The sequence below is a fragment of the Hipposideros armiger genome, unplaced genomic scaffold (genome assembly GCF_001890085.2).
Source record: "Hipposideros armiger isolate ML-2016 unplaced genomic scaffold, ASM189008v1 scaffold_154, whole genome shotgun sequence".
Lineage (NCBI taxonomy): Eukaryota > Metazoa > Chordata > Mammalia > Chiroptera > Hipposideridae > Hipposideros > Hipposideros armiger.
In genome coordinates, this window is record NW_017731504.1 from 1,636,130 (window position 1) to 1,657,225 (window position 21,096).

General features: G+C 38.9%; 1 long non-coding RNA gene across 1 annotated transcript in view; it reads left to right on the forward strand.

Annotated features, from left to right (window-relative positions):
- Nucleotides 1–1,673: 1,673 nt before the first annotated feature.
- The window catches only part of LOC109387342 (uncharacterized), a 28,406-nt gene continuing 8,983 nt past the window's right edge, over nucleotides 1,674–21,096 (forward strand). The window contains exons 1-2 of the long non-coding RNA XR_002124967.1: nucleotides 1,674–2,260; nucleotides 11,649–11,848. This is a non-coding gene — a long non-coding RNA (uncharacterized LOC109387342). The remainder of the gene's footprint in view (nucleotides 2,261–11,648; nucleotides 11,849–21,096) is intronic.

A 21,096-nucleotide genomic window follows, 5' to 3' on the forward strand; every position in this document is an offset into this window, starting at 1 on the left:
TATATATATATATATATATATATATATATATATATATATATATATATATATATATATATATATATATATATATATATGTATATATTAGCCTAGGTGAAAATGGGAACAATCTTAAGATTGTTGGTTTCTGCATTTTGAGGTCCTTCTTTTGCTCGGCCTGCTCCAAACTCTTTGGAGAGTACTTTCTCTTCTAATAATGGGCCCTTGAGCCACTGCTTTCTGCTTGGACCTGCTTCTGCTTATTCGAAGTGTAATTTTTCTTCTAGTAAACTGCTCTTTCACCACTTAAAAAAAAATTGTTAGTTTCGTGGGAGGTGAGAAGAAAGTGAGTGTTAGAATGACACAGTTGTTTCAGGGTAGGTTATTCTTTCATTTTTTTCAAATGACGTACTCTTTTTAAATTAAAATATTTGTTTTTATTGAGTTATGAATTTACATAGAGCATCATGTTATTTTCAGGCATACAACGCAATGATTCAATATTTGTATGTATTGCAAAATGATCACCTCAATAGTCCCATTAATATCCATCACCATACATAGTTACAAAATTTTTCTTCTTGTGATGAGAATTTTAAGGGGTAGGACATTCTAAATTTGAGATGTCAGGAATGAGACAGTTCTGGGTGATAAGGGCAGGAATCCCTCTATGGAACTGATAGGTTGAGTGGAGAAATGCCGAGTTTTAGAGTTCTTGATTGTTTTCCTCAAGAGTTTTTGGTTTATCATAACATGGGCATCAAAATCACCAGAATATTGTTAGCACTGGGGACAGAGAGGGGGGGCTGCATTTTGGTGCTACTTTTCAAAATCTATGGGACCTTGATCAGGATTTGGTAGATAACAAATGAGGGAGGGGCATAGGAAAGCCAAGACAGATGACATCACACCACAAGCATTCGTTAAAACGTTGCATACCTGGGCCAGCCGAGTGGCGTGTTGGTTAAGAGTTGGCTTGGGACACCAGCTCTGAGCAGCAGGGCCTCTGGTTTGGATCCCACATGGGCCAGTGACACTGCCCTCTACAGCTAAGATGGTGAACAACAGCTCAACCTGGAGCTGGGCTGCTGTGAGTCACCAGTGACAGTGTAGGCTGCAGTGGGGCTGCAGTGAGCTGCCGTCAGCAGTTGTCAGCGGTCGTCCAATGGCTGGAGACTGATCTGCCTCAGCCGGGAAGAGCGCAATGATAATACCAACATGGGCCAGTGAAGCAACATTCTCCACAAGTAGACTGAAGAACAAAAGGACAGCAACTTGTCTGTTCCCCTCTCCGATTCCCCAACGCCGTTCCCTCTGCCAATTCTCCAATAAAATCTTTTAAAAAACAAAACAAAAACAAAAACAAAAAAGCATTTCATACCTATAAAAGATATAAACAATACTATAACTTAACCATATATGCCCCATCCATCTTAAATAGAGTTTACACTCCCCAGGTGCCCTCCTGTAAGGGCAAGGCACTTCACAAGAAATTCAGATTTTCACAGTGAGATCAAGATGTCCTAAAGATACAGAACTGATGGTTTGAAAAGAGCATTGTTGAGCAAGGAGATTGCCAGCTTTATTTCCAGATTCCAGTGTGAGGAAAGATAGGAAGATGAGTCACCCTTTCTCAAGAAAAAGGAGAAGGGGAAATAGTGCCTTTGGGAATTTAGGCTGGCAAGTGGCAGAAATGTAAGCAGGTTATGGGGAAAGGGTAGTTAATTGTGGAGTAATGTTTTCAGAGGGTGCACGGAGGAGATGTGAGTTGCAGAAGTAGGAGGCTGGGTCAGAAGAGAAGCAGCACAGACCTAGGAAAGGGAGTATGTGAGAAGATGAGTGTCTAGTTCACAGCGAGAAAAGCCAACCTTTGCAGAGATGTGAGGGTGGAAAGGAACAGTTCAGGGCTTTCAAGGATAACTCACCAGGGGGTTTCAGGGAAGATTCTACTACAAGCAGCTGCTTAGCCAAAGATTTAGATGCAACCTATTTATTAAAACCGTGCTCCCAGGAAAAAACAGTGAGGGAGTGGGGGAAGCCAGTGTAATGGGTGGTATGAAAACATAACCCAGCTGAGCCAATAACATGCAAAAAGTTGTTTGCTTGGACTTCTGGGAAACAAACTTCTCATCAAAAGGTGCTGGCTTGAACTGCTTTTCATCGGGCTTTGGTGGTGTGTCAGGCCTGAGACTTCCGCAGCCACTTTGTTACCATAAGTGGAGCAAGATTGTATATCGAGCAGACACAGAGAAGCCGAAGCAGAGACATGGGACCTGATAAGGTGAGTCTTGGATCAAACTGGCTTGAGGCTCCCAGAATCTTCAGTTATGTTTCTCAGAAAATTTCCTTCATTGTCTAAGCCCATTTATTTCAGGATTTTGTTGTTTTTGTTGTTACCTCTTTCAACAGAATTGTAAATTCGCAAACACTTTGTTTTTAAGAATCCTATTATATTTATCAAAATATGCTTTACTCTAGGGAGTGAGAGTAATCAAAAATGAGTAATGACATTAAATATTTCTATTTAGCTGAATTGTTTTCATAGTATTACAATTAAATGAAAGCAAATGTCATTTCCCATTGGGAAGGAAAAGGGAAATTATACATTTATGAATATCTCTTCTAATTTCTGTCTTCTGGTCTTGGAGTTGGTCTTTTTAAAATTTGAGAATGAAGAGACCTAGGCCCTCTAAACCTATCTTCTCCATTCAATTCAGCTTTTTATTTTATATGCAAAACAATTTTATATCCTACATGTGCTTCATGGATTACATTTCTAATTCTTGTACATTCTTTTGCTTTTAACATTGCACGCTCTGATATAGTTCTGCAAGTCGTCTCTGAAGAGCTTTGTACCATCCTTTTGTCTTGCCCGTGAATTCCAGAAATGTGACAGTAGAAATAGATGATTGAATTCCAAGTCGACGGTTGCTCTTATTTCCTCAATTTTATTCATTTCCTTTTTCTGAAGATTCCAAACACATCTGTTGTTTTCTGAGGCATTTGCTTTCTTCTACAGTTATCGTCTTGCAGACATTTTTTTCTTAAGTTACCTCCTATTCAACTCAAAATTCTTTCCTCATATTTTTCTCACACTACAAACTGAAGTCCACTGTATTTCCCACCCCTGTCCCCAGTTATCTCAAGTGAGCACACATCTGGTGATCAGAGTAGTAAAGGGGACATGCAGAAGGAGAACTGTAGGTTTTTAAAAAATATACAAGGTCATTGGCTTTCAGTAGTATCTCTTCTGTACTTAGCTAGCTCTATATTATTAGTTCTCTTTAGAAATTTTAATGTATGTTTTGTTTCCTTAGATCTGTAATCCCATTTTCATCTTATTCTTTTATTTACTTTGTTTTTGTCTGCATATATTGCATTTTTTCATTGGGTTGTGATTAATTTTTTTTCTTTTAGGATAATTTCAGAGTTATAGAACAGTTGCAAGAATGTTACAGAGAGTTCCTGTTTACTTTTACCCAGCTTTCCTTATGTTAACGTCTTACATAACCATGGTTCATTTGTCAATACTGAGAAATCAGCAATGGTAAATACTATTAACTAAATTACAGATTTCATTTGCATTTCACCAGTTTATCCACTAATTTCTATTTGCTGTTCCACCCAACCCAGAATACCACATCACATTTAGTAGTTATGTCTCCTTAAGTCTTTTCTTTTCTGCAACAATTTCTGCCTTTCCTTGGTTTTGGTGACTTTGATAGTTTTGAGGTGTAATGATCTGATATTTTGTAGACTCTCTCTCAAGCTGGCTTTGTTGTTTCTCTCCTGATGAGATTGGGGTGGTGGGTTTTGTGAGAAAACACTAACACAAATAAAGTACTCTTCTCATCATATTAGGGTACATGATAACAACATGACTTATTGACTGTGTTAACCGTGATCACTTGGTTAAGGTAATCTCTGCCTGGTTTTTCCACTGTAACGTTACTATTTTCCCCATTTTCATCATCTATTTGTTGGAAGCGAGTGACAAAATCCAGCTCACACTCAGGGGGAGGGGGATTAAGCTCTGCCTCCTAGAGTAGGGTGGTATGTATGGTATGTACATATATTCTTTGCTAAGGGAAAAGTTCAACTATTTCCATCAGTAAGGACTCATGGGTTTTAAAAAAAATCCTTTGTTATAATCCAATATTATAATCCAATGTTATAAGTTATTTTGTTGATTAATGTTTCCAGCTTTGGTCATTAAGGGCTCTTTGAGGTTAATGCCTGTGTACTATTGACATCCCCCACTTTTTTTTAATTGTCACTTTCTTTTCCTCTGTGATCACTCCCCAAATTTGTATTCCTATACTACTCATATTTACCCAGACTAGAGCAAATATATTTTTCTAGAGAGAAATTCTAGGCTATAATAATAAAAAACTATTATTTTATCTCCAGTTTTTTATATTTATCTATAGGAAACATAAGTCTTATATGGATACAAAGCAGTTACATATTTTATATATTGCTTTTGGGAGAAAAACGTCTGGAAAATATAAAATTCCTCAGAAATGTCAGTTAATACACTTGTGTTATTTTCATCAATCATATTCTGTTGGAGTTAATGGCATATTGTTCTCTTCTTAATTGTTGGGAAAAAAATCAGCTGTCTTAATTGTTCATTTTTTTTGAAATTTTTTGGCAAGTCAGAGTCATTCATTTGAATTATCAAGAGAAATTTTATAGTATAATGGTCTGAATCCTGATCCTCAAAGTTGTTCATCACTGAAAATTAGCTGCATCCCATGTGCACATTGGCAATTGGAATGAATATGCTTGTGTGTTATAATTATGGATTTGACTTCTCATCTCAGCAGATATAGAACTGGATACCCTTCTGGTGCTTCTCAAGACTGATTTGAAAGCTTGAGAGACCACTTAAAATTTGGATTTGGTAAAGATGTAACTATTTAGTATATAATATTATAAATATTTGACCCTATGTCATTTGCCCCAGTATATAAGTTCTTTGAAGGCAGAAACTTTTTTTGAACTCAATATTTAGCAGGCAGATTCAGTCATAATTTTTTTTAGAAATGTAGCTTTGGCAACTTTGTGGTAATATGCCCACACATAAATCCTATTTCTTGCATTAGATTTTATCACTCACCAAAATGTACTATGGAGTCAGTAGAAGGTTATAACTCACAAACCCTCTAAGTTGTTTTAAAGAAATATGGGGTTGAGAGCACTTGCAGAATTCTATTATTTATTTTCTTCTGCTTACCAAATGGAAACCAGTCTGTGTGTCTGCATGTAGTATATATACTTGAAAAATTGTTCCATTCATAGCCAACCTGCATTTTTTTCCCCATCTATTTAACTTGCAAGTGGTAGAGAACAATACCTGGGAAGCCTGTCTCTCTGTGTTTCCTAATAAGCCTGTAATCACTTGTTAAGCCCGTTTAGGGCAGCCATTGTCTAAACTATCTCTTGAGGAGTCTCAAGCACTAACACAAATCAAATAACTAAAGACACATGAAAATGTACCCATTAAATTTGGATCTATGGTTAATGCTTAATTATGTTATTTAGTGAATGGTGAAACACTTCAGGTGATGACTAACATTTTGAAAATATCAAATATTAAGTATTATTTACCCAGATATCTGAAAGAGAACATGGAAATTCAAGCAAAGGGCAGGTCCTGCCAAGTCAGCCTGAGCCAAAATTATTAATAGAATGGAACTCAATTCTTTTTTTTTTTTAAAGAATTTTTATTGGGGAATTGGGGCAGGGGAACAGACAAGTTGCTGTTGTTTTTGTTCTTCAGTCTAGTTGTGAAGGATGTTGCTTCACTGGCCCAAGTTGACACCATCATTGCGCTCTTCCCCGGCGAGGCAGATCAGTCACTGGTTTCTGGACGGCCACTCACTGCAGCTGCTGGCTGCTCACACTGGCTGCTGGCTACACACGGTAGCCCATGGCAACCCACTGCAGCAGGATCTGCAGCCTTTGCCATCTCTGGCGACTCATGGCAGCCCAGCTCCAGGTTGAGCTGTTGTTCAGCATCTTAGCTGTAGAGGGCAGTGTCACTGACCCTCATATGTGGGATCCGAACCAGGGCCCTCTGGTGTCCCAAGCCAGTTCTTAACCAATGTGCCACTCTGCCGGCCCTGGAACTCAATTCTTAACGTTACCTTAAACATCCTCCACCTTTTCCTTATCTCTTTGCCTAGAATTAATCTGGGCTAGGGGATGGGCACGTGGAGGAGTGTAGCTTTCGCTGTTGGTCTCTACCACAGTTTGATAACTAGGGACTGAGCTTAGAAACAACACATGGTATGTATACATTTGATTGAATTAACTAAGACCTGGAATAAATTTGATAACTTCTATTTTAATCTAAAGAGATGTCTATGTCTCCCCAGTAGCATATCTATATAATGGAGAAAATGACATACAGCTGTGTTGGTAAGCACACATCTCACTTGGTGTGAACAGAAGAGTTCACATGTGCTATAGCGGCTGTGTCAGTCATCTGCCTATTGACTCTTATTCTTTGTCTGCTTTTTCCCTACTCTGCTGTGCATCACAAAGAGCTATATTTCCCTGGCCCCCATCACTCTGGCTTCTATATAGGTTTAGCCAATAGGAGGCATAGGCAGAAGGCTGGAGGGGAAGAGAAAAGCCAGGTTATTTTTCCCTCCTTACTTCCTGGGGTGTGTCATCTGTGTGTACCCAGGAGTTCTAGCTCCTACCAGATAGCCCTAACTGCTACCGCCACCTTCTTCCTGCCCTCCAGGCCTAGGGGTTGTAGCAACTTCTTGTTACTGTTAATCACGGGCTTGCCTCACTCACCCTTGTTGCTTCCCATCACCCATGTGGCCCATTTCCTGTAATTAATTTCTTTATAAAAGACCTATGGTTGTTACTGTCTCCTGGCTGGACCCTATAGATGACTAACCATGTGGATGGGTACATGTCAGTATGAACAGTAGCCTCTATGAATGTCCTTCCCAGATCCTGTTTGCTGAGCAGGTGCACCCAGCCTCTAGCTGCTACATGTGTTCACTGCTAATGGCTCATAGATGCACTCTTCTCCAGAGAATCACCCTTGCTCAGAGATGCTTGGGAGGCTGTGTGTCCTATCTGGACTGGCTCATGGCTAACGGCTGACTGATTTGAGGATAGAAAATTTAACCCCTTACCTCAAGGATGAAGAAGGCTAGAGTGTCATTCATGCTCCAGTGTTCTCTCTGTGCCAGATTTCATCAATCATGCTCATCTGTGCTTGGCTTTTTTCCCTTCTCTGTCCTACTTCCCTCACTTCCTTAAGACTTTCTCTTGAAAGTGCACTCTTAGAAAATCAGGTGCGTGAGAGCCCCCATCCCTGGCTCTGCTTCTAGGGAACCTGACCTAAGAAAGTATATTTTATAGAAGAAATGGAGAAAATTGGTTCCTCCGGTGATATGATTAAATGGAAGTTGTTAACAGAACTTCAATTACAGATTCTAACAGTGAGGGCGGTCATGGTGAGATTGAAAAAAGCAACAGCTCAACATTTTTGAGGATTCTACAGTTGTCGGAGAACTCAACGTTTTCATATCTAGAAAAATTGCACCTTATAAAATTAAGAAGTTTAGAAAGGCCAGATGTCATGGCAAAAAGATGGTATTGTGCTTCTTAATAATTGAGTGTGAAGCCCCCCATTTTTTTTTAAAGTTGCAGAAAAAGAGTTTATTACAAGTAAAAATACATTTCAAAGAAGCAGCAGCAGGCCCAAGAAGTAGAGAATGGCTCAAGGGCCGTTATTACAAAAGAAAGTACACTCCAAAGAGTTTGGAGCAGGCCCCGAGCAGAGGCAAGGCTCAAAATGCTCAAAAGGCCCAAAAGTTTTCAAGAGTAAAAATACCTGGGTGTGATTAGAAATGCAAGTATGATCTAAGACTAGAGTTATAAACTCTGTTAGACAATTATATGAAGGCAGTTTTTCTCAGACTTGAATACTACATAATTCATTTTTAGAAAAACATTATCTTGTATCCCCAGTATTGATGTAAATCATTTTTAGTACAAATTTACTTTTTTTTTTTTTTGAGTCACTGGTGTTACCTTCCAGGTGGCATATCATTTGGCATTCAGGTGATGAAAAAATGTCACATAAGTCTGCCCCTGTCCTTATTAACATGGAATAAAATCATACAACTTGGTGCCAAACAACGGCAACATTGACACTGAAATTGTGTGGCAGCTCTTTAAAGTGGTCATCCAAGAGACTCAGAATATGAGTCATTTTATCACACAAATGAAAATGAGGTTCCTAAGTGACTTTTAGATCATGGAGAACATCCTTATAGCAGGAGAGGGGTGGGAGAAGGATATGGGCAAACCTTGGGAGTGACTCTCTGGCTCTGCTTTCAGGGCAACAAAGGATGGTGCAGGGAGCAGGACCGTGGTTCAGGGAGAGTAAAACCAGGAACAAAAAAGGTCAACCCAGTAATGCATTAGATCACCCCCTCCAATGACTGTGTTCAATCCTTTGGGACCATCTAAGGAACATTAGGAAATGTGTTTGAGAACCATTATCATTTATCCATCCTCTCCAGTCCTTCCCGTGGACATACATGTCTAGATTGTGTGTATGCATACCGAAACACAGTGAGAGAAATCCTGTGATTCTTTCACTTCCCACTTCCAAACCTCTAGGCCAGCGGTTCTCAACCTGTGGGCCGCGACCCCTTTGGGGGTCGAATGACCCTTTCACAGGGGTTGCCGGGTACTCGTATGTGGGCGTATCTGCATGTGGGCCTGGAGACGGATAGAGGAGCGGTGTCTCGGTTCCTAAGACCATCGAAAGTATGTGTTTTACGATGGTCTTAGGTGACCCCTGTGAAAGGTTGAGAACCGCTGCCTAGGCAATGGTTTAGTCTCAGGTGACCCAGGCTATGTGTGCAGGTAGCTGGTTGAAGCCTCTGCAGAGTGGGTTGCTGCAGCACGGCCAGAGTAAGAGGTTTGTTTACAAATGGATTCAGTGCCCATACAGGACACTATATGTAGGGTGAGGGATAGCCACAGAGTAGCGAAGACTTGATCTGGGGTAAGGTTTGGCTCTCTGCCACATAGAAACTAATCTCTGTGACCTTGGGCAGGTCAGTCCTAATTTACTAGTGTGGAAATTGAAGCTGAGGGTGTTTAGAAACGAATCTCCCATCATATCCCTTTGTAGGATTAAAATGACAGCATGAGGGCCCTCCCCTTTCTCCCCAGCCCCCAACTAAACCCTCCTTAATTTGCAAGGTGCAATCCAGATATTGTCTTTGAGGAAATGTGGATGGCTTCACAGAGGAGCTATCACTTTCTCTTCTGAGGATCCATTGTTCCTATCAGAGGAGCATTCCCTGGCCCCAGATACCTTAGGGATGGGCCTGACTATATCCACAGCTCCTTTCTCCAAGTCTCCTGTCAGAGGCAAAGAAGGGAAGACAATAGAAAGAAGAGGTTGGTAGAATGTGAAAAAAAAATATTTGTGTACCAACTAAAGAGCTAGGCATTTTACTTCATCAAGTTTTGAGGATTAAAGAGACTATTTGTATTCACTCCTACTCCCAACCTCTATTTTACAGGTGAGGAAACAGCTTAATGACTATCATATTACCAAAGTCATATAATTAGTAAATTTTGGAGCTGGAAGTGAAAAACTAGCCTGTTTCCAGAGCCTAAGCTCTTGCGTGCCCCCTGTTAAAGCACCTACCAGTATTGACAACAAGGCTCAGGTGCTCCCACCGTAAAAAGAGCCTTCCGCTCTGAGCTGGGACTTTTCCCCTCTACTCATCTGAATACAAGGGTTGCTATGCCTACCAAGAAAGACACCAGGCTCTGTGCCAAACCTTCTTTTCAGCTTTTCAGAAAGACAAACACCCTTATTTTCCCAGATGGGTTGAAAATGGTGCTTTTATACTCACATTAAGCCTTTCATCAGAGGCCCTTACCCTGTGGAATTAGATTAAATTCAAGGCGGCTCATGAAGTATGCCAGATTACATTCCGTTGCCCTCCTGCCCTCGAAAGAGCCTTGAGTTCCGAATCCAGCCCTGCATGTTTCCACAAAAGAGCTGTGCACACTGATGACAGTGTAGTCTGTGGCTCTGGAGACAAGAACGCTGGCAGGCGGAGAGTCCTCAGATACGACAGCAAGGACATGGCCTCTTGTTACATCGCATGGGGGTTAGTTTCTTGGAGCTTCAGAATGCGCTCAGGGTACACTTCAGTGTGCTTTCTTAGAGCTGTTAACCTCTCCTTTCCCACTTGACTCCTTCGATAGATGCTCCCCCGAGTCAGCACTCTTTAGAGGCTGCAGGCGCACTTAGTCCTAAGTGCTGCTAGCTCTCTGCGTGGCCTTAGGCAAGTCGGTTAACTTCTGCTTCAGTTTGTTTAACCATCGTGTGAGGGGATGAGGACGGCTAGCATTCCAAGTGGCTCTCTACCTGGAGGATTCTGATCTGTTTCGGTAGGTGAGCTAGTAGATAAACTAAGCTGATTTATCTTATGGCAGGAACTTCCTCTTCTGAAAACAGAGAGCTTTCCTCTGAGATAATAAAACTCTGCCAGACACTGCAGGAGATATATAACTTAGATGAGTAATTAAGCCAATTAGGAATTATTAACCTATGCATATTTTGTGTTAAATTCTTTTTATTAGAAAATAATGCAGAATTAGAATTTTAATTGATATGTGGCACCATTTTAAGTACTGCTTACCGAACTAGAGATAGCTAATCTGATCATTTTGAATGTTAAGAGGGGACCTACATAAACTTGTTTTCATGGGAGAAAAGGCTCTAAACGCTTCTTTAGAATCTTTGGAAAATACATCAGCTGGCTGTTGGCTTCTTTTGATTTTTTAAAAGGGCATATAATAAGCATCAATGTTAATATATGTGATAGTTTTCTTAAGGTTGGTTTTTAAACTAGAATGCTATCCCTTGCATTTTCTTTTCCTTTGATCTTCAAATATCTATCTGTCCCTTAGAACTGCCTTCATTCAAAAGTCTGATCTATTTGTGTGGTTTGCATGTGGTTGATGTTTGGGTAATCTGAGGTAGCAGAAGAAGAATATATTTAATCATCTAACCTTTACAATAAGGCACATTTGAAATGTCAGCATTTTATTTCAGGACCAGGTGAGCGATTGCACTAGAAGGCTTTTATTTACTTATTTACACCCTGCATCTTTCTGAAGAGGAATTTGAAACAGCTTAGAACAGCTTATAATAAAGGGTAAAATAATAAGAAAAATTTGAAAGAGGAAACAGAGTCAATATTCCAACCAGAAGAGTCAACATTATTGCTGTGATGGACTATAAACCTGTGCTTAAGATTCTTGGAAATGGAGCACAGTGAGAAACAAATGATATAATCTTTAACATTCAGAGAAGAAGAGAACAGGTTCTTCTGGTTCAAAGTTCAGATCTCTCATAGAGCACATTATCTAAAGGATGCTGGTTTAATCCGTTCAACAAACACTTAAGCACTTATGTAGCCAGATCTGTGTCAAGTGCTAGAGGCAAAACAGTGGGTATGAGTGCTCTTCTCATGAAGCTCATAGTCTGTAGGCGTGATAAATAGCAAACCTATTGATATACAACCTAGTGTACTTTTGTATCACTTATTGAAACAGTAACAATTCCTAAATTTGCTTTAATGTCTCTGGTTTAGAATCCGTCCCTGTCACCCCTACCTGAAACTGGAAAGAGCGGGCATAAACCAGGTTAAGAGAACAGAAGGAGAAGTGGCCAGCTGGGCTGGAGGACCTGAGGAGAGCCAGTGTGCCCAGAGGAGAGCAGTACAGATGGGGAAGGCAGGCGGTGATGGCCGTGGCACCAGTTCCCCAACACACTGATGGTTACTTTGTCAAAGTAAGAATGTGCATCTAAGTAGACAGCTCTGATTTCTTGAGAAATACTGGCCTTCGATTTTAAAATCACTATGCTCAGTAAACAACATACTTTAAATCATCTTTTTGTTCTCAAATAACATGTGGCCACCCTATATCAATTCCCCCCAAAAACCTTTGTGTGTTTTGTTCGTTTTTTGGTTTTTGATGGGTTTTTTTTGGGGGGGGGGCAGGGGGATTAATTGGTCCATGAAACTGAAAAGGCTGGGAAATATTGGTTTACATAGGAACCTAAACAAATATAGCTGGAAAGACATGAGGATAATAAAGGTTTAGAGCTGAAGCGTGATATAGGATTTCCTCATAGGACTAAGGGAATGTCCTCTAAGCACATAAGCCATGGCTGCCCTGGACAATTATTCAGATTGAACAATGGATCAGGGCATCCGGCTCATGGGGTGAGTGGAGATTGAAATCTAGCCCATGTTCCTCCCATCAAACCATGTACCCTGGTGTACAGCAGGGTCTGCCTGAGGGAGACGAAGCATTTTTTTATTTTTTTATAGGAAGACACTGTAGCCAGCGACCACACACTTCATCTTCCAGAGATGTACTTGATCTGGGGATGGAAATTAACAAGACTGTAGGACTCGATATATAGCATGCAGTTAGAACCTCTGACATTCTTTCAGCCAGGCATATTTTAATGGATACAACTGTTGTTCCCTACCCTCTAATAGAGGTCTAAAGTGCTAGCTGCTGCTAATTAATGACAGATCTCTATGTTTTAGACATTAAGCTGGCAAGTGGAAATGTGAGTAGCAGTAAGGAAAGAAGGGACTATCTTCATGTTCTGGTCATTAAGGCAGGTGCTTTATTATTTTACCTAAGACTTTACCAGTAGAATCCTGATGAGTCATGTCCTTGAGAGGGTGAGGTAGCCTGTAATCCAGGGAGATTGCTTCTGCAGAAAAGTATTGGCTTTAACTATAGTCAGTTTTGAGTTTAGGCCTTACTGGAGCAATATTTTTCCTAAGACCTCATTATAAAGCAAGGATGGGTCTGGTCAAAAGCTTTTTGGAGAAGGTATAGCCAATTATCATCAACAGCCATGGGGAAAAAAAAAAAAACTAAAAAGCCTACTTTGCCTAACATGGTCTACTAAATATACCTCCCAGGATGAATTAGCTGAAAAATGCATGCATGGGTTACAGGGTAAATTGACCTGTTCTGTAGAGGTTTTTTTTGTTTGTTTTTTTTTTTGTTTTTTTAATTGAGTGATTATGTTGGTGACTGTGTGGAAAATAGTAACTTTACTTAGCTAATGTTTAGCCTAATTCCTGAAAATAAGCAATTATCCTAATTATTTTCTTTTCTTTCAACATCTTTTTCTTTATAGTATACCAATTCATGTTCATTGTAAAAAATTTAAAAATAGAGACAAGAAAAAGAATCATTTAGAACCCCATCCTGTAAAGAAACAATACAAGCATTTTATTCGTGCTGTCAAATATTTTCTACTCACATATATTTTGTGTTTGTATATATTTTTAAGTAAGATGTCAGTTGTGGTGACCCTACTTCTTACGATCTACCTCAAATCAGCTTATACTCCCCACTCCCCCACCCGCCCCTCCCCGGACCCAAGTCATGAGGGAAGGTAGTGCATGCCCTAAGATTTCTGGAGCTGCTCAGGCACTTTGTCAATCTTAGTTATCATTTCTTTCCTCTTCATGCAGATGTTTCCTTACCTCCACATGGCATATAGCTCCTTTTCCTCATTGTCCCCGAAACATTGTCATTTACAAGGTAGCGTAAAGCCCTTTGGCCTCTGAACACATTGTTCCTTTGCTCTTCTTCATGTTTTCCACACCTCAGATTCCTATTTATTTCTTATTCACAGTACCTTAGGAAAAGGCCTTGATGAGATGGTTTCATGGGGGATTTGGGACCTGAGGGCCCATGAGATGGAAGGAGGCAAAGTCCCTAAAAGGAATTTTAATGGTAGCTAGGAAAATAATTTAAAAAAAAATCCCACCCACTTTGTTTAATAAAATTAATTAATTTATTAAAAAATAAATATAATGTAATTGACTTAAAAACAAAGAATGGGGCCATGCTATATTCACATCGAAACCCACATATGCACACTTATATTTTTGAGAATAGATTCCAGCTAATTTGGCTATTTTTTCCCCTAGTTATCTGTTATTTCCAATGGTTAGATTATTGGCAAGGACACCCAGAATCTCTCCCCTAGGTGGCTTGTCTCAGTCTGAATACTACCACGCACATTATGGCAGCCATGATGAAAACACTCAGGTCCCCTGCTGTGGGGAGCACACTGGACTGGCAGAGCCAGCTGCTGCTGCTCCTCTGGACCTACCAACCCACTCACACTGATGTCATGCTTCCCATGGCTGAGCACAGTTGGGGGATATTAATGCAGGACCTTTGCTGCAACCCGCATGACTACTCTGGAGGGGTGACTTTGTCATAAGGATACCCCATCAGACTGGCTGAAACTTTCTTGGAACCCCACTGTAATCTGAAACTCTTTCCATCTGCCTTGCTCCCTGTCCCCTTCACATACCAGACCTTTGTCACAGTCTGAAGGTCCTCCTTGCCTTCTGCAGCTTTCTCCTCTTTTCCTTTATGTGTATGTCCCCCAATAAACCTGCAATAATCCTGTCTTGGCATCTGCTTCTCAGAAGTACTGAAAATAATACACACATTTAGCAAGAGACCATAAAGCGTCCCAAAACCCGTTCACACAAGCATGATGCAAGAGCTCATGTCTCTTAGGTACTTGAAGTTCCTTGTATGACAAGTTTACCAGAGGCAGACACTGAGATATTCTAGTGCTAACCACTCTTATGGGTATAGGTTTCTGTTATACTCCTGTTCATGCAAGAGCAAATATGCTTGTGTTTTTTAACCAATGAATAAATATTTTGAGCATCTCTTATGCATGTTAGAAAATCTTTCAATGCTAATGAAATTAGTTGTTATGAAGCACTTGCAGTAGCTGCTTCTAATGTACAGATGCCTGGAGTGTATGCACTGAACAGGATTGTTCAAATACTATTAACTGACCACCCCTGGAGAGTAGATTAAAACCAGTGAATACACAGATCATATGGTCTATGCGTAAGTGTTTTCAAGTAAATTACAGTGTAATGTGAACTTTACCCATGTCAGAAAATGCATTGTATCTAATGATTGTGTAATGGTCAATTGTGTGAATATCCCCCTTACTTCAATCAATTCTACAAGAGTGGGTGTTTTGGGTTCCTAATTTTTAACTGTTAGTTTCTGATTTAGCAAAGCCTTTCTGTATACTTTGGGCATTGTCCAACTTTTATAGAATGTTTTGAGAAGTAGAATTATTGGGGTCAAAAATGTCCAGTTTTAAGGTTTTTGATATTCATTGCCAAAAAGTTATTTGGGAAGTTTGTTCCAAGTTATAGTCCAACTGTTACTCTATGAGTAGGCTTCTTTCTTTCCCTTTTATTTTCTGCATGTGAAATTATGTGTAAAATGTAAATGCTTAATCCAAAAAAAAAATTAAAGAAAAACTTTATATCCTTCACCCAGGTTATGAAATTGAACTTCAAATCCGCTGGTGTTTGCTGCTTCTCAGCATTCATCTTCTTGCCTCCCTCCACTTGCACAGGCTGGCAAATACAAAGCCAGTTGTGTGAGGGATTCCAGGACAAAATAAACTCAGTAGTTTCTGGGTCTTAGGCTTCCTGAGAGTTTTCAAGAGGATCTTCTGGGGTATTCAGTGGGAGGCTCCATGCATGAGTTCTGGGAAATCTGAGGCTCACCAGTCTATGAATTTGGAAGGGTTATGGTATAAAACAGGTACTAAACATATGAACAGCGGGAGTGAAGTGAACTGGTTTGTCGCTTCTAAGCCCACTATGGCCTTGCTTCAGCTTGCAGAACTAAATAAAAGCAAAAAACTTTGGTGGGATGAAATAAATGTCTACAGCCAATTTAGGCAGCAAGACCCGGAGGAAAGAGCAGGAAATTTATCAGCATATTTGAAGATCATTACATTTCTCTGGGCAGGGCTCCCCAGGGCATTCAGGAGGTGTTTTTCTTTTCTTGTTTGTTTGTTTTTTTAAGTAAGGAACCTATGCCAATCCTATGTCCTGCAGCATGTTTGTCTGTCTAGATGCACACAGCTTCCAGCTGGCATCTCATGATGTCTGTTCACTAACTTCCTAGAAATCCCTTCTTCACCCCTCTCCTATTTGGAGCTTATGTTTCCTGTACCATGTCTTTTTTTAAATTAACTTATTTTTAAATTATAGTTGACATACACTATAGTAGTTTTTTGTGTATAAGAGTAATTTGACATTTATGTACCTTACAAAGTGATCACCATGACTAGTAACCACCTGTCAATGTATAAAGTTATAATATCATTTACTATATTCCATATGCTATACATTACATCCCTGTGATTTATTTTATAACTGGAAGTTTGTACTTCTTATTCCCTTCACCTTTTTTACCCATCCCTCCACTCTCTCCGCTCTGGCAACCATCACTTTGTTCTCTGTATATATGAGTCTATTTCAACAGTTTTCTTAGTTCATTTGTTTCATTTTTTAGATTCAACATAAAAGTGAAATCATACGGTATTTGTCTTTCTCTGTCTGACTTATTTCATTTATAATAATGCCCTCTAGGTCCACCCATGTGGTCACAAATGGCAAGATTTCATTCTTTTTTGTGGCTGAGAAATATTCCATTGACTATATATACCACAATGTTTTACCCTGTCATCTATCTATGGACACCTAGGTTGCTTCCATATCTTGGCTATTGTAAAAAAAAAATGCAATAAACATAGGTGTGCATATATCTTTTCAAATTAGTGCCTTTGTTTTCTTTGGATAAATACCCAAGAGTGGAATTGCTGAGTTATAAGGTAGTTTGATTTTTAATTTTCTGAGGAATTTTCATACTGTTTTCCATAGTGGCTGCACCAATTTGCAATCTTACCAACAGTACACGCAGTTTCCCTTTTCTCCACATCCTTCTCAACAGTTTTTCTTTATTGTCTTTTTGATAGTAGCCTCTCTGACAGGAGTGAGGTGATATCTCATTGCAGTTTTGATTTGCATTTCCCTTATGATTAGTGATGTTGAACAACTTTTCATGTGTTTGTTGGCCATCTGTATGTCTTCTGAGAAATGTCTGTTAACGTCCTCTGCCCATTTGTGAATTGGATTTTTTTTTGATGTTGAGCTGCATAAGTTCTTTATACGAGTATATTGTATATTTTGCATATACACCCCTTATCAGATATATCATTTGCAAATATCTCCTCCCATTCAGTAGGTTGCCTTTATGTTTTATTGGTAGTTTCCTTTGCTATGCAAAATCTTTTTAGTTTGATGTATTCCTTTTTCCTAGTTTATGCTTTCATTTTGGTGGAGCGCATTTCCAGTAGCGTCTTGAGAAAGAGAGGATGGGTAATAAATTTATTTTTTGAGACCATGAATGTCTGAAAATATCATTCTACCCTTATAAAGTTTGAGAAGTTGACTAATAATTATAGGTTACAAGTAATTTTCCTTTAGAATTCTGGACCTTACTCCATTGTTTTTGGGTTTTTTTCCTTGTAGTGATGCTGTTGCAGCCTAAAGCCATTATGATTCCTGATCCTTTCTGATCCAGCTTTTCTTCCTAGATGTCGGTAGAATCTTTTATTCCCATAATGTTCTGAAGGTGTAAATGTCTCTGTGTAGGTATTTTCATCTACTTCTATCTATTCAGTAAGCTTTTTTCAGTAATAGCAGTTTACCTCCTATCATTCTGGGAAATTTTCTTGAATAATTTTGTTTTCTGTTCCATTTCCTCTTTTCTCTCTTTTTTTTCCTATATTTTTCTGGGGTTGTTATCCAATTTTCTCATCCCCTTTTCTCTAATTTCTGTCTCTTTGTTTTTATGCTCTACTTTCTAGATGTCCTCTGCTTTATATTCTAACCCTCTAATGACTTCACTTCTACTGTTATGTTCTCAATTTCAAGATCTCTTTTCTGTTCTCTTAATTTTTTATGGAATCCTATTCTTTTATAGATACCGCATTTTCTTCTTTGTTTGAGAATAATAAAAATACTTTTATATCATTGGGTTGTGATGATTCTCCTCTCCCCTCCCAAGACCCAGGTTATCTCATCCCCTTCTGCCCCCTCTTTGGGGAAGTTGATAAGAAAGCCAGGGCACTCCCTCCTTGGCACCAGAGACAGGTTCAAACCATTCCAGGAGTGAATTATTCTGTAATCTCACTCCCTAATCATGATAAAACCCATAACAACTTACTCTCACTCTCTCTTAAGACATTCAAGCCAATTGCAGACCAGCTTGGGTCTGCCCAGAAAGTTTCATGATGTGAGTAATACAATTTTTTTTTCCTCTTAGTGTGTACATGGTGTCATCAGTCTACACATCCCACCTATTCTTTGGGAGAGCATCTTACTCTACTTGGGCAGCTATAACAAATTACCATTGACTATGTGGTTTAAATAACAAATATTTATTTCTTACAGTTCTGGAGGTTGGTTAAGTCCAAGATCAAGGTGCTGGCAGATCCAATGTCTGGTGAGGGCACTCTTTCTGGTTTGCAGATGGCCATCTTCTTATTATATTCTTACATGATGGACAGCAGAGAGAGAGAGAGAGAGAGAGAGAGAGAGAGAGAGAGAGAGAGAGACATGTTCTCTTCTTCTTAAAAGGGTACTAATCTAATCACGAGGGCCCCATCTCCCAATACCATTGCACTGGGTATTAGGGTTTCAGCTTATGAATTGGGGGGAGGGGGCGGGAGGGGGGCACAAGCATGCAGTCTATAGCAGGCAGAGTCCAGACCATACACATTGGGTGGTTATAACAAATAGTATTCACAGAAGATTTTCTTACCTTGGTCTTCCTTTCACCACCTGCTCCAAAGACAGTTCCTTTGCCTTTAGAACACTGTGGTATAAATTGGTTGGCTCTCACATTTCCCCAGTACTAGCTAGAAGTTAGTATTCTTGGGTTTGTATCAGTTAGTACTTGCCCGTCTTTCTCTAGTTTCCAAAACTTTGCCGATTTTTCTTTCTTTTCCTGTTTTTCTGATTTTTATTTTTCTCTTCACTAAAAATTTCTTCCCTAAATTTTTATTGACTTGAGGTAAAACACAAAATTAGAAGCATGTGTTCAAGTTGCTTTCTTAATCCAGAAGTCCCGAGTGGCTCATTTCTTCACACTTTATCAACAGTGGGTGTTACTTTTTTATTTACTCCTGAATTCCTGAAATGTATCCTGCATTTAGTTCTAATTGCTCTGAAAATTCAGATTATCCACATTATTATATTCTGATATGGTCCACTGTACATATGACTAAAAGCCTAAAGTACAATTTCATGATTTATGGCAGATTCTTCAGTTCAGCCATTCAGTTTATACTAAGATTGCCTCCTATTTTTAGTAGCATCCATTGTAATGCAGATGGGAAGGCTTCTACCAATATTCCTGAAGCAAGTTGAAATGAAAATGAATTATCTATACCTTCTCTACTCTATTTGTGAAGCAAATGGAAAGACAATAGATTCATGGGTGTCTGTTTAAAATAAAAACCACTTTTCTCTTCTTGGTTATGAAAATTTGATGTATCTTTTGCACAAATTTAACAATGATTTAAAATTCTTGGTTATGGCTGCCAGATTTAAATTGATTTCAAAATGCAGTTGTTAATTTGAACATAGTGATTTCATCAAATGGTAACCTTGTTTTGTTTTCCAAGTTGATTTATAGGTTGGTGAAGTTTCTTTTTGTTTTTTGGTAGAACTTTAATGAAAATGTCTACTTTTTAAGGTAGCTCCTTTCCCCACCACTAAGAAGCAAGCTGTATCTCTAATAAACAAACTTTTTATTATTAAAAATGTAATTCAAAATTATTTTTACAGTAAAAGCATGTAGATAATGTTATCCCTGCCTTTCCATAAACATGAATCCTAGCCTCCCCTCTTAGAGGCAGGGGGCCAGATTAAATTTATTATGTATGTCTTGAAAAGTGATCTGTGTGAATACAAGCATGTGAGCTTTCTAAATATTAACAAGAGCATGCTATTTCTGCTGTTCTCTACCTGATTTTATTTAACCACATATTTCTGAAGATTATACCATGTCAGTATAAGATCTCCCTCATAACTTCATTATTTTTTGTGTGGAAATAAAGTAAATACACAACATGCACAAAATACATAGTTAAGTGAATCAGCACAAAACAGAAGCCCATCAGGCAACGACCTGGTTAGCCCAGCAATGGAACCTTCTTACCCTTCATGTACCCTCCGCATTACTGCCATCTCTCTCCCCCTCAATGGAAACCTCTTCTGAGCTTTTATGATCATCCTTTCTCTGCTTTTCTTTGGTTTTACTACCTAAGCATACATCCTTAAACCTGATGGTTCCGTCTTGCCTGTTTAGAATTCTTTGCCTGTGTTAGAATTTCAGGCCATTGGAATCACGCAGTATGAAGGGTTTCCTGTCTGGCTTACTCAGTGCTTTCTCTATTTGTCCGAAGTATTTTATGATTTTTTCTTCCAAAATTTTCTTCTTTCTGGCCTGTCCTGCAAATTCATGATTCTAGTTTTTTCCTCTACTACCTTGAAAGTGACACATTCTTTTCTAGTTCTTCTACTGGTTAATCACGAGATTATGACATACATTTGTGGTTCTTAAAACCTTATATTAATCAGTATTTTACCCTTTTCACGGACAAGGAAAGGACCTTAGACTCCTTCTAGATGCCTCAGCTCCTTTTATTCCTTTTAAGCCATCATTGGTATGTCCTTTAATTTTATCTATTCTAAACATTATCATTGTCATCATCATCATCACCATTAGTCTGCTATTTAAATCTGCCCCATATTCACCTTTTCATTGCCCTTCATTCTTTCCTGAATCTGGGCTTCCACCTGGTTTCCTTTTCCTTCTGCCTGCAAAATATGCCTTTAATATTTCTTTTAGTGCATATCTACCAGATACAAATTCTGTTCTGAGTGTCTTTAAAGTTGTTCTTGAAATATATTTTTGCTTGATTATAATTCTAGGTTGAGATTTATTTTAGCACATTAAAGATTTTTTTTTTTTTGTCTTCTGGCTTCTATTAACTCTGTTGAAAAAGTCAGCTATCTGCCTAATTTTTGCTCTTTTAAAAGCAATCTGCCTTTTTTGTTACTTCCAACTACTTTAAGATTTTCTTTG